The sequence below is a fragment of the Helianthus annuus genome, chromosome 9 (assembly GCF_002127325.2).
Source record: "Helianthus annuus cultivar XRQ/B chromosome 9, HanXRQr2.0-SUNRISE, whole genome shotgun sequence".
In the NCBI taxonomy this organism is placed as follows: domain Eukaryota; kingdom Viridiplantae; phylum Streptophyta; class Magnoliopsida; order Asterales; family Asteraceae; genus Helianthus; species Helianthus annuus.
The window spans coordinates 169,061,435-169,073,479 of record NC_035441.2 but is presented as its reverse complement, the minus strand read 5'-3'; the positions used below and the strand labels follow the sequence as shown (position 1 = coordinate 169,073,479).

Genomic DNA, 12,045 nt, shown 5'->3' with positions numbered 1-12,045 from the left:
GGCTCGTTGAGCCTTATCGAGCCTTAGTGTAAACGAGTCGAGTCGAGCCGAGCTTATTTAAACTTGTTTACAAGCCGACCTCGAGGCTCAAACCTAAAAATAAGCTTATTTAGTAAACGAGCCCGAGCACGAGCTTCACTTATCGAGCTCGAGAGCCTAAAAGGTCTATTATTTATGTTATTTTTATTTAATATATTAATTAATAGATAATAAACGAGCCGAGCCCTAGTCGACCTCGAGCTTGAGAAAATACCAACGAGCTGAGCTCGAGCTTTGAAAACAAAGCTCGAATCGAGCCGAGCTCGGTCCCGAGCACCCATAAGTTAATCGAGCTCGAGCTCGGGCTCAACTCAGCTTGTTTGCACCCCTAGTAGGTGGACTGGAAACCTATATACATATTATGTTTTGTTTTGTTTTGTTTTGGTAAACACGGTTGTTAGTTTTGTAATTTGACTTAGATATTTTGTGTTAAAGTTTTCGCTATGTTTAAATGAAAATTTTATTTTGAACTAATTTCTGATGAGTAAATTCAACAGGCAAGACCCTCGGGTTTCTAGGCGCTTTAGCAAGGTATGGGACATTGTTTTACAATTAAGTATGAGATTATAATTAGGCATATTCAACCCATTGCCATCCCTCTTTTAGATAGTTTGATATTACACCCATGATCTAGTGGTCTATTGTTGTTATGTTTGCACCCTTAATATTGTTTTGTGTTTAACGTCTTACAAGTACAAAGTTAGATGAGATTTAGGTCTAAAAATTGTTTTAAAAAATATTTAAATATTGGATTAACTGAAAGCTATATCATAACTTATAACTTAGCTAATTAGAAGTACCGAAAAACATTAATTTAAAAAGTTTCTTGATTGAAAATTAAAAGCAAATTGGAAAATAATAATCCCATATTTATATTTCTGAAATTAGCCGATAATAATCCCAAGTCAGTTATTAGCCAATAATAATCCGATCTCGTCCAATTTTTTTGTAAAATAGTCTGCCGTTAAAATAGCTTAACGGAGTTAAGTTTTTTCCGAATTACAAACCGATGTTTTAGGGCTTTTGATCAGAACGAGGATACGAGTCGATTGATGTAAAACTTACCTCAAAATACTGCCCCCAACCCATGAAAACGGTGCTTCAATTCGGGTGTTTAACTTCCAATTAACAAAATTCAAGCCATTTCGAACACAATTTCGAGGTAAGTTTTACATCAATCGACTCATATCCTTGTTCTGATCAAAAGCCCTAAAACATCGGTTTGTAATTCGGAAAAAACTTAACTCCGTTAAGCATATTTTAACAGCGGTCTATTTTACAAAAAAATTGGACGAGGTCGGATTATTATTGGCTAATAACTGACTTGGGATTATTATCGGCCAATTTCAGAAAGATGGGATTATTATTTTCTAATTTGCCAAAATTAAATTATCTATACTATCTTAAAATCCAATTATTTGGGACAAAAAGGTAATTTTACCACTATCTAAAAACACTTAAAGCGTGTTTAGTATTTTAAAATGAGGGTGAAATTACCATTCTCTCTTACTTAAACTTGGAACTCTTAGAACTTTTGCACTTTAATTCATCCCATATGGAGTCAGAAAGAAAAATTTGATGAAATAAATGACTATAAAATGGCATCTTCCTTTATTAAAGAATCCATCTATTCCATTGTTCTTTTGTGCTATGTTAAAGAATAAACAAAAGTAGAGGGAACACCCACTCTATAAAGGCAAGTTAAGCCCTGCAAGAGTTAAATAATTTTGTGACTTATATGGCTAAGTAAAGTTTATTTTTAGCCAATTTTAGCCTCTTAACAAGAATAAGTTATATGGTCGAGCGGGTCAACTCGAGCCAAACTCAAATTTAGGATTCCGGCTCGATTTTAATTTTAAGCCTACTCGAGCCATCTCGATATGAAGATCAAGTCAAACTAGAGCTATACTTGGCTCGGCTTAACCTTAATGTTATGTTTCTCACTGCATTACGTAGGTACCATCTGCTGTATTAGATAACTAAAAAAATTCAATAGCTTAAATGATAACAATATAAAAAAACAACAACTTAAAAGTGCCATACGGCCATGCCTCTTGAATTAAAATTATATTATAAATTTTTAATTACATAGTTAAACGTACAATAATTTAAATATCATAAATAAACAAAAAAGAGAAGATTTGCATAAGATATGTTAAAAGTACAATAATTTAAATACCATAAATAAACAAAGAAGAGAAGATTTGTATAAGATATGTGTCGGTTCACATACAGCAACTAGGGGCCGTCTAAGAAAGAAACAAAATTCAAGTTTTCGAAAAGTTGCTAAAACCACCCGTAGTGGGATTTTGGGGCGTTTTTCCTCTAAAAAACGCCCCACAACGTCCATCTTCCGCCCGGGCCGTTTATTTAAAAAAAATGCTTTTGGCATGCTTTTTTCCACGCCTTTTAGCATAATGTCCCACAATTTTCATATTTATACTGCACTCATTTTAGAAAAAACGCCCTATAATGCCCCATTGCTGACTGGACTGCCACATAACGCACAACACCTGTGAGTGAGAGCATTATTCATGTATACCACTACCCATGATTTAATAGGCATAAAAAGTAAATGTTATGGTAAATAAAAACATTTAAAACTTATAACCTTTCCTTCTATAATACAACGCCCAATAAGATGGAAAATGTGTATAAAACAATTTAAAGAATATAGGCAAATTGGAAAATAATAAGCCCATCTTTCTGGAATTGGCCAATAATAATCCCAAGTCATGAATTAGCCATCAATAATCCGACCTCATCCATTTTTTTTGTAAAATACTCCACAGTTAAGTTTAGGCAAACTGAGTTAATAAAATGCTGACGTGGCTAATAAATGTCTGCCACATGGATTTTTTTTAAATGACTTTGATTATATTAAATCCTTTAATTTTCTGCTGCCATCAATCATCCACGGCATTCATCAATCACCTTCACTACGACAATTCACCTATCACCTCTGATTACACCATTATCGAACAACCCACCGTCACCCAACTCTTTCACAACCACCGTTGTTGCCGACAATCCTCCATATCCCCTCACCTCTGTCCGATTACCACCATAATCAACCTGCTGGCAGCTTTAATTACCTCCGATTTCACCATTGTTGAACATCCATCTCCTGTTACCAATTGTCAAACACCTATCGACGACCACCCACTGTTCATCATCATCATTATAGATTGCCGGCGTATACTCACCATCAATTACCTCGACCGATCACCACCATCGTTGACGGTCGATCGACCACCAGTCATCAGTCACCACCGATTACCTCTTTCTTCCCCAACCTCCGATTATCAGTGACGAGAACCACCGTCTTCCACCTCCTTCTTCATCCCCATAGACCACCAGCCTTACTTCAACAATCCTTACCCACAGTCACCGACATTCATCGACTATAACCACCACTGTCAACCGTCCACCTCTGATTAAACACTACTCACCACCCCTTACCATCACTTCAGTTTTTTTCCTCCGAGTACCACCAACCTCCGATCGACAAAGCATTCAAACGTTCGATTGAGCAAGAGATCCTTATTTGTCTTTTAATTTCTAGTGTTAAATCACGAAGCTTTGGATTTTAACTCTGATCAGTCAACTAAACAATTAAAGGATTTAATATAATCCAAGTCATTTAAAAAAAATCCATGTGGCAGACATTTATTAGCCACGTCAGCATTTTATTAACTCAGTTAGCCTAAACTTAACTGTGGAGTATTTTACAAAAAAATGGACGAGCTCGGATTATTGGTGGCTAATTCGTGACTTGAGATTATTATTGGCCAATTCCAGAAAGGTGGGATTATTATTTTCCAATTTGCCAAGAATATATTAAAACTAGTTGACGGAACTCATGCGTTGCGGCGGAGATGTTAAAGATTATAAGGCTCGGTTTTGACGACTTGTACGTTATATTCTCCCTTTGAAATAATATCATGTCGAAACACTAATAAAAAATAAGTACGTAGAAACAATAAATCCATAATTTTATAAAACATTATATATATTTTTTTTTGAACGGCCAACAGAATCAATCCCGAGCACTCTCGGGGCACCCACTGAACCAAACGGAGTACTCCGAGAGTAACCTGAGTCCACCACCAATTCTGGGGAAACCCGATAACCCACCCGCCTGTAGGCACGACGATGAAATTACCGGTAAAACTCATTTGGCTCAAGGATCAAACCCAGGTTTCCCTGGGTCTCCTATCATTGCCCACCAGTTCTTCAGTTTGCACCAAGTGGGACTTGAACCTGCATCTCTCAAGAGAAATACAAGCCTTCCATCACTTGATCTAGAGATTATTGGCAACATTATATTCTAAATGTTGTAAAAAGAACTAGAAAAAAAACGAAACCTTGAAGGTCGAGGCCGGCTCGTCTATACTTAAGGTTTGCTTGTCTAGACTCACAAGCCTAATAAAGCTTGGCATGTCACATGTGAAACTCAAGCGGAAACCCATTTAATATTAAATGAGCCACACTAAAAGTTTGAGATTAGACTTGAGCGCATTAATTAAAGTTGGGATTCGATTAACTTTTTAGCAAATTGTTTTGAGTAGTTTACGGACAACCTCATTCGTTTACACCCTTATTAAATGGCTTTATAGCCTAGTGGCATATTGGTGGTGGGATAAGGCTTTGGGACCAATAGGTCCTGGGTTCGATTCTCACAAGGGGGGTTTTCCCATGTTTATTAGGTTTCCTCCTGAATTGGTGTGGCATTATGCCTAGTGGAGATGGATATGATCGGGTGGTTCCTCTGGTGGCATGATGATACTCCAGTGGTCCGTCAGTGATCCAAATTTGCAGTTCAAAAAAAATTTATTAAATGAGCCACAATCTATGACCATTTGCTTACAAATAACACCACTAGTTAGTAAAAATTTGGATAGTGTTATAAACAAGAGATAAAAGGGGAACTATTTCATCTATCATATACATATATTATATATATTGATTGATACAGTAGCAACCCTAAAGACCATTAATATTAGGTCGGGTTTAGCCTGCGGGACTAAATATCTGGATTCATAACACTCCCACTTAGACATTTGGAATTATATACTACAAAAAATTATACTACTAGATGATGTTTGCACGATAGAACCGATGTTAACTGATACTATAGGATCAGTAGTTATGCTGTCTCATTAAACATTACTAAGAAAACCTAATGGGACAAAACTTAGTTAAGGAAAAAGAGTACAGTGTGTATATTATGAATATATTACGCCCCTTCAATTTTACATGAATCGACGATGTGTGGAATCCAATCTTCTGTGGCAGCTGCTTAACTTGATATTTGGTACGATCTTCTTTGATTTGAGTGGTGATACGATATAATTTGGGTTTCTCACCATCCGTATTATTGTATCTGGACTGAGATTGGGCGTTGTGGGGGTGTGATAAATGTCCTCCAAAATGGGACTCGGGATTTTTCTTAAGCAACAATCAATGTCTTGAGTCATGTAGAAATATCAACTTATCATGAATGCATGTTATAATTATGCCTCGTTAAAAACGTTGTTAGTAAAACCCAGTGGACAAACCATAACTAAGGGAAGAAGAGTGCATTGCACATTATACACAATTAGCAACACGCTTCAGGAAGATGATAAATCAGTATTTCGGGACCTATAAGATAAATTGATACCACTATATCAATTATGTTGTCTCGTTAAAAACCTTACCAAGAAAACCCAATGGGAAAAACTTATAGTGAAGGGAAAAAAGAGTGCAATATTTTAGATTAGAACTGTAATCTTGCCAATACATCTAGTAAGAACACAACATCAGATGTCGTCTTGTTTGCAAGATAAATCAATGCTAAGTATGATACTTCTAGACTAAGTACTTCTACATCCTCTTATTGAGGTTGGTAAGAATACTTTTCTATATCTAGCGATAAGATGATTGTTCGTGTACATAACGAATGAGCTTTTTTCTATTTAACATCTTCTGGATGTCGTTTGATTGATGAGCAAAAATAGTACAAATATACTCGAACTGCAGGCCGAGAAAATTATACTGTGTAAAGGTCTTTCAAAAATTTCCCTCTTTAGTTTGAGAGTTCCCTCTTGATGATTTTTACATTTTCACTGTAAATTGCAATTACACTAAACATTAGGAGTCAAATCTTGATAAGTAGATATAGCTCGTTTTATCAAACTTGTACCTCTCTTTTTAAAGTATCAACTAAGTTAACGGTACCACATCCCTTTAAGATTTATATAACATGTATGGAGTTATTGTTTACAGGACAATTCGCAGCCCAATTATCTACCCAAAACTGAACTAAACTCCTATAGTTCACCCTGCCTTTGATTAAATAATCCAGTTTCACATTCAGCACTTTAACATCTTTTTCTAGCTTGTAAATACCATTCCAAACACCCGCTATATCTATCCGAACCAGAAGATAAGACCAAGAGTAGGCGTTGTGATAAATAGCCGAAATTGACTTCCACCACAAACTACCCTCTTCTTGTTTGAATCGCCACCACCACTTTATTAAAAGAGTTATATTCATATCATGTAAGGCTCCTAACCCATGCCCACCTTTTTTCCACTGGCCTAATAACTCTTTCCCAACAAACCCAAGCCGTTTTTTTATTTTTCCTCGTCCGCTCCCCAAAAGGCACCTTCTAACGGCCTCTAGAGAATCCAAAATGCACATCGGAGCTCTATATAGCAAAAAGTAGTACAAGGGAAGCCTATCTAAAATGGATTTTAGCAATGTTAACCTACCCTCAACCGACAATGTCTTCGACTTCCATTTAGAAAGCCTAGCTTTAAAACAACCCACTACACTTTTTCAATGTTTCACTTGACTCATGTTTGCCCCCACTAAAAGGCCGAGGTACTTACACGGGAATTTCCCCACTACAAATAGTTGTAACTTGATACACCTTCGCCAAATTACAAATAGTTGTAACTTGATTATTAAAACCCATTAAAACCCATTATTGAAGTACCTGAAAGGTAACAACACCCTCATACATGTCCCTTAGCAAATGTACACCAGCTCAGTTTTAGCAAACCGAGAAAAGATCAAAGTGTTAAGTGAAACCCGGTGATCGGTGTCCTGTGTCCGGCTGTGGTGGAGGTTCGTGGAGGTGATGTTGGTGATTCTAAGGTGGAAGGGTAGATGAGGAGAGTGGTGGTAGGTGATGAGTGATGGTGTGTCTTCGGAAGTGGAGGTTGGAAACTTAAACATATATTGATCTTACGCGTCCATAAGCATTCCAGCATCGTCGAAACGTTTGACTCTAGTGCTTCCTGGGAATAAAGAAATGAACTCATCACAGTCTAAAATAGATGCCAGACTGCTAGTCGAAAGAAGTGCCTGCAACCGAAAATTTTTATTTTTATACCAAATTTTTACAAAAAAAAAATATATTAAAAAAATGATTAACTCATGGAAGAACACCTGATAGGACTTCCATTGCTGCCAATAATATTTGGTGGCTTCTTAATTGAAGGTTATTAGCCTGTTATTAACATGTAAATAAATAAAAACATACAAAATTTAAAAAAAAAATGTTTACAGGAGAAGTCAAATAATGCTACCTACCTTATTTTCTGCATCCCTGACTAATGATGCACTATCAAATTAACGAACCTTTGCTCCATTCCAGTTGAAAAAAATCTGAAAAAATAGATTTAAACTTGACTCGGGAAAATAATGACATTAAATTCTAATTAGTAATTACATGTGGCAAGATGGGCGGGTTGGGTGAAAGGACAAATGGAGTTAGGTTGAAACGGGTCGGGTCAAAGAAAGATAACTTTAGTCCCCAATTAAGAACACATGACCAATAAAATGACATAAATATATAGCTTTTATTTTATATTTTTATCAATGTTAAAACTTGAAAACTTACATTCTTCATACACAATAAAAGACAAAATGTTGCAACCAGGTATTAACCTCTCCGTCACTCCATCCTGCATACACAATAAAAGAAAATCATAATTTTATAAAAAAAAGCAAAAATGTCCATGCTACAACAATGGCAACCGTGCACTTCCCATCTGATTAGGTTTTATTGTCTAGAAGTTCCATGTTCGGTCCGGTTTCAACCTGACACACAATCCTACTCATATAAACATCATATATGAGACAATCTTTTCAACTTTGAATTGAAAAAAAGAGTAGGAATACAAAATACAAAACCCCTGGTGTTCTTAAAATCTAAAAGTTCTGAAAAAGAAAATTTTGTTTCAATAGGGATTTTTATGTGGAACTCAACCAGGTGTATGTAAGAACATAATACACACAATTTAGACAAATAAATGTTGATAAACCAAAAAACAATCAAAGTTCTAACCTGTAAGGTTCCATTTCTTAAAACCCTTTAGACTCAGTTTTGCACTCAAAATACACATTGTTATACAACTAATTCAATAATCCAAGTAACTTCACACAAATAAATACCCGAGATTATTTAAATCGTTCAAATTTACAACAACTCAATCAAGGAACCCATAGAATCTTACCATAAACCGCATGAGAAGTCAAATGCGACCCAACAACTTTTAGGGCTTCTAAGAGTTAACACCCTCATCTCTTCCTGTTGGGTTGTGGAGGATTTGACTAGTAGGGGTGTTCCTTGTTACACTCCTGCATCTAGCAAGGGTGTTCTGTGCTACACTCCTTTTGCAGCTAGCAGGAGTATTCTCTGTTTATGTAGTAAAGTCAACAACCCTAATTGTAACCCCTATATATACTTCTTATTTATATTTGTAAACTTTGTGAGCACCTAATAAAGAAGAGAACTATTTGTGGGAGTGGATGTAGGTCAGATTCGACCGAACCACTATAAATCTTGTGTTCTTGTTCTTGTGATTTAGAGTGTGTGAGTGTGTGTGCTTGCTGCAGATTGTTCTAGTGTTCGTGTGAATCGTGTTCTGGTCCTAACAACTGGTATCAGAGCTCAGGCTCTTGATTGATTCACACGAGTTAGGTAAGAGGTGAAGAAGAAGAACACTTACCTGTTGAAGAACAAGCCGTGGTCTCGGGTTTCAATCACAGTCGCAGGCATAGCGTCTAGGGTTTCTGAACCAGCCGCCGCTAGCACAGCCGCCACCGCCTTCAGTCTCTAACTCCGATTAGGGCTCCGATTTGAAGACATCTTCTGCAGATTGCGACTAGGGTTTCGATAACCCAGTAGCCGCCGCCGCCTAGGGTTACGAAATTGAAGACCATCCTTGCTGAATATCGCATCTAGGGTTAAAATTTATACCAATTTGTTTAGTTTGTTGTATACACGTGTCTACTATCGATACAGTTGTTAAATTAGAAGATTATTACACCAAAATTGTTAATGATCATATGTCGTATCAAATTTTTGATAACCTTTGTGTTGGACTTACTTTTAAAATTAATATATTACATCACAATTTAATTAAAGTTCAGTAGACACTTTTCATAATTAAAAATCCAATTCCTAGGTTTAAACAAGAAGCTTAAAACAATCGCGTATAATTATATATATATATATATGGAACCCACTAAGTGGAAGTTACCTTTGAAATGAATATCATCCGTTCGATTATGCTGAGATTAAATCTGGGCCGTGTAAACTCTTAATTTTAACCGCTGTCTTGGCAGTTCTTGAGTGGTTACTTGCAGCAAGCATATTTTTCTGTCCATGTTCCTTGAACTCGAGCAGCACCATCCCATGTTCTGAGCAGTTTTTCTGTCCATATTTTTGGCAGTTCAGCACCTAAAAAAATGGGTAGTGGTGGTAAGATTAAATCACAGCAGTATAAACTCATAAAAAAACTGAAAATTTGGCAGTTAACGGCGGTTCCACAATCTCTCTCCTATCCATATGCGGTTAGCGAAATAAAGCAGCAGTTAGCGCAAAAATAGTGATACGTGATGCGGTTTAGTGGTTACCTGCTTCCCTCCAACTGCCTTCCCGTCCCCTTTTAACCTTAAAAGAAACACACCGACCTGAGTGTTTGGATTTAGGGCTTGGTTTCAATCACCACATGTTACTTCCAAATGTGTCACGAGCGTGACTTAGTTCTCTAACGACGGTGAAGATATATCCCTCCTATCAGTACCCACTCGAATCCATCACCCAGACATTCGCCAGTCATGTCTCAACTCTTTATCTCGCAGCTTTCTCGATCGAAAATGGGGATTATGGTTCGTATTTTGTTGAATCTCGGTAACTAATCTGAAATTGAATTTGCAATCTCACCATTTTGTTGTCTTTAATTTGGGAGAACTGAAGATTAGATTCCTATGCATTCTCAATATCTTTTAAATTTATGTCTAACTTGATTATTGGATGCCCTCATATTGTTTAACTTGTAAGCATTGCAATCTAATCTAACCATGATTCATGTGTCGCTTTGGCATTGTCCCAGCCAAAGATCCCTTCATTAAGGTTAGGCTCCTTGTAGAACTTGGTGATGCGGTTGTGGTTAGTGATCAAGTAGCTAATCTCACAAGGCATGCAATTTTATTTCTTAAGAGAATTGATGTGGACAAATATATTTCTCAGGTTTTCTCTCAACATTCCAATCTTTACATGGTTTCATTTTGTTTTTTGTTTCTAGCTTTTAACTCTCAATGCTCAATAGGGTCAAATGGAAGAGCTTACGAGTTGAGAAGCAAAGGTTACATAAGGTACACATTATACACTTTCTCATGTCTTTGTTTCTTTTAACAATCCTTCACTTTTACTTCTGATATCCTTCTAATCCGTCAAACGAACGGATTTTAGTAGTTTGATAAAATGAAAATGGGTTGAACGGGTCAATTGGGTATTGTCATTGTAATTATATAGTTATTTAATCATATTCAATGTGTTTCTTATTATCATTAATATAACTCAAGGTAAGACAAAACGCGTTATCTGTTATATTCTTTGTAATTAATTGTTGTCAAATTGGATGTTTTGGCTTCCGGTTTCAATTTCAGAACACATTGAATGCAAACAGTGTAGTGCAGTTTGAACATGAGCAGCAAGCCCTTCCTATATGTGCAGATTTGAATACTTAAGCAACTAAGTGATGGTATTAATTACAAACCCTTTGTTCTTTTTGTTACTCAAATAATTTTCTTAATTAGTTTTCTTATACTTGATTATATAAGTTTTAGCAAATATTTTGTTTCAGAATTTGGAAAAAGACGAAATTGCGGTCCGTATGAAGTTAAAACATTAACTGTTGGTTCTTTTCCTGGATCTGAGGTTGTAACATCCCTTTGGAGTCTCGGTAAGATCTTTGTAACCTGCACGCACGGAGCCCCTAGCTCACCATGCCACCAGTTCCGGGGAAAACCCGACCTGCACCCGCCCGAGGGTACGACAATGCAAAGCCGGTAAAACCCGGGTGGATCGGGAATCGAAATCTAGACCATACGGTCAGAAGTCTTCCTTCATTTCCATAACCATTGAGCCAAATTTCTTTATTTTTTATATAAATAATTAAATAAGAATAGAAAACATATGTTATTCCGGTTATGATCTATTTTTTTAATATAATGGTTTAGGGGGGTTTTGAGTAAATGTATATTATTTCTTTTAATGTACCTTCTTTACTTTTTGCAGGGAAGTATATGCGGTGTCAATTGTTGGATGGCATTACAGATGTTTGTTGTTTTGCCTTGAGAGTTATGTTGATGAATCAAGGTGAGCTTGATCCAAATAGTGATAATGAGCAAAGAATTGGCCGGTATTTTGAAGTCATGGGAAGTAAAATTTAAGAAATCACAAGCATTCTAAGGAGAAGGGCGGTCATCATTTTCACAACAATTCTTTGACTGCATGAGTTCATATTATATTATACATATAATTATAAATAAAACTTTATTCATTACAACTATTCACGTTCGTTTTCCTTTTATAAATTAAAAATAGTGCTTTTGTTTATAATGTTGTTTAGACTTGTGTCCATTTAATGTGGGTGTTTGGGATTGCTTATTTTGAGCTCCTTTTAAGTTTTTGACTTCTTAAAAGTTAATAGGTTATTTTT

General features: G+C 36.2%; 1 long non-coding RNA gene across 4 annotated transcripts; it reads right to left on the bottom strand.

Moving 5' to 3' along the window:
• Window positions 1-6,830: 6,830 nt before the first annotated feature.
• Window positions 6,831-9,534, bottom strand: LOC110874928. Of its 4 annotated transcripts, none has more exons than XR_004867783.1 (6): window positions 9,046-9,534; window positions 8,551-8,732; window positions 7,935-8,147; window positions 7,625-7,699; window positions 7,481-7,541; window positions 6,831-7,396 (listed from the first exon to the last, which is right to left on the bottom strand). It is a non-coding gene; the product is annotated as an uncharacterized LOC110874928 (long non-coding RNA). The 4 variants fall into 4 exon arrangements; XR_002556353.2 differs by having other exon boundaries at window positions 6,834-7,396; window positions 7,935-8,134; XR_002556354.2 differs by having other exon boundaries at window positions 6,845-7,396; window positions 7,935-7,998.
• Window positions 9,535-12,045: the final 2,511 nt, after the last annotated feature.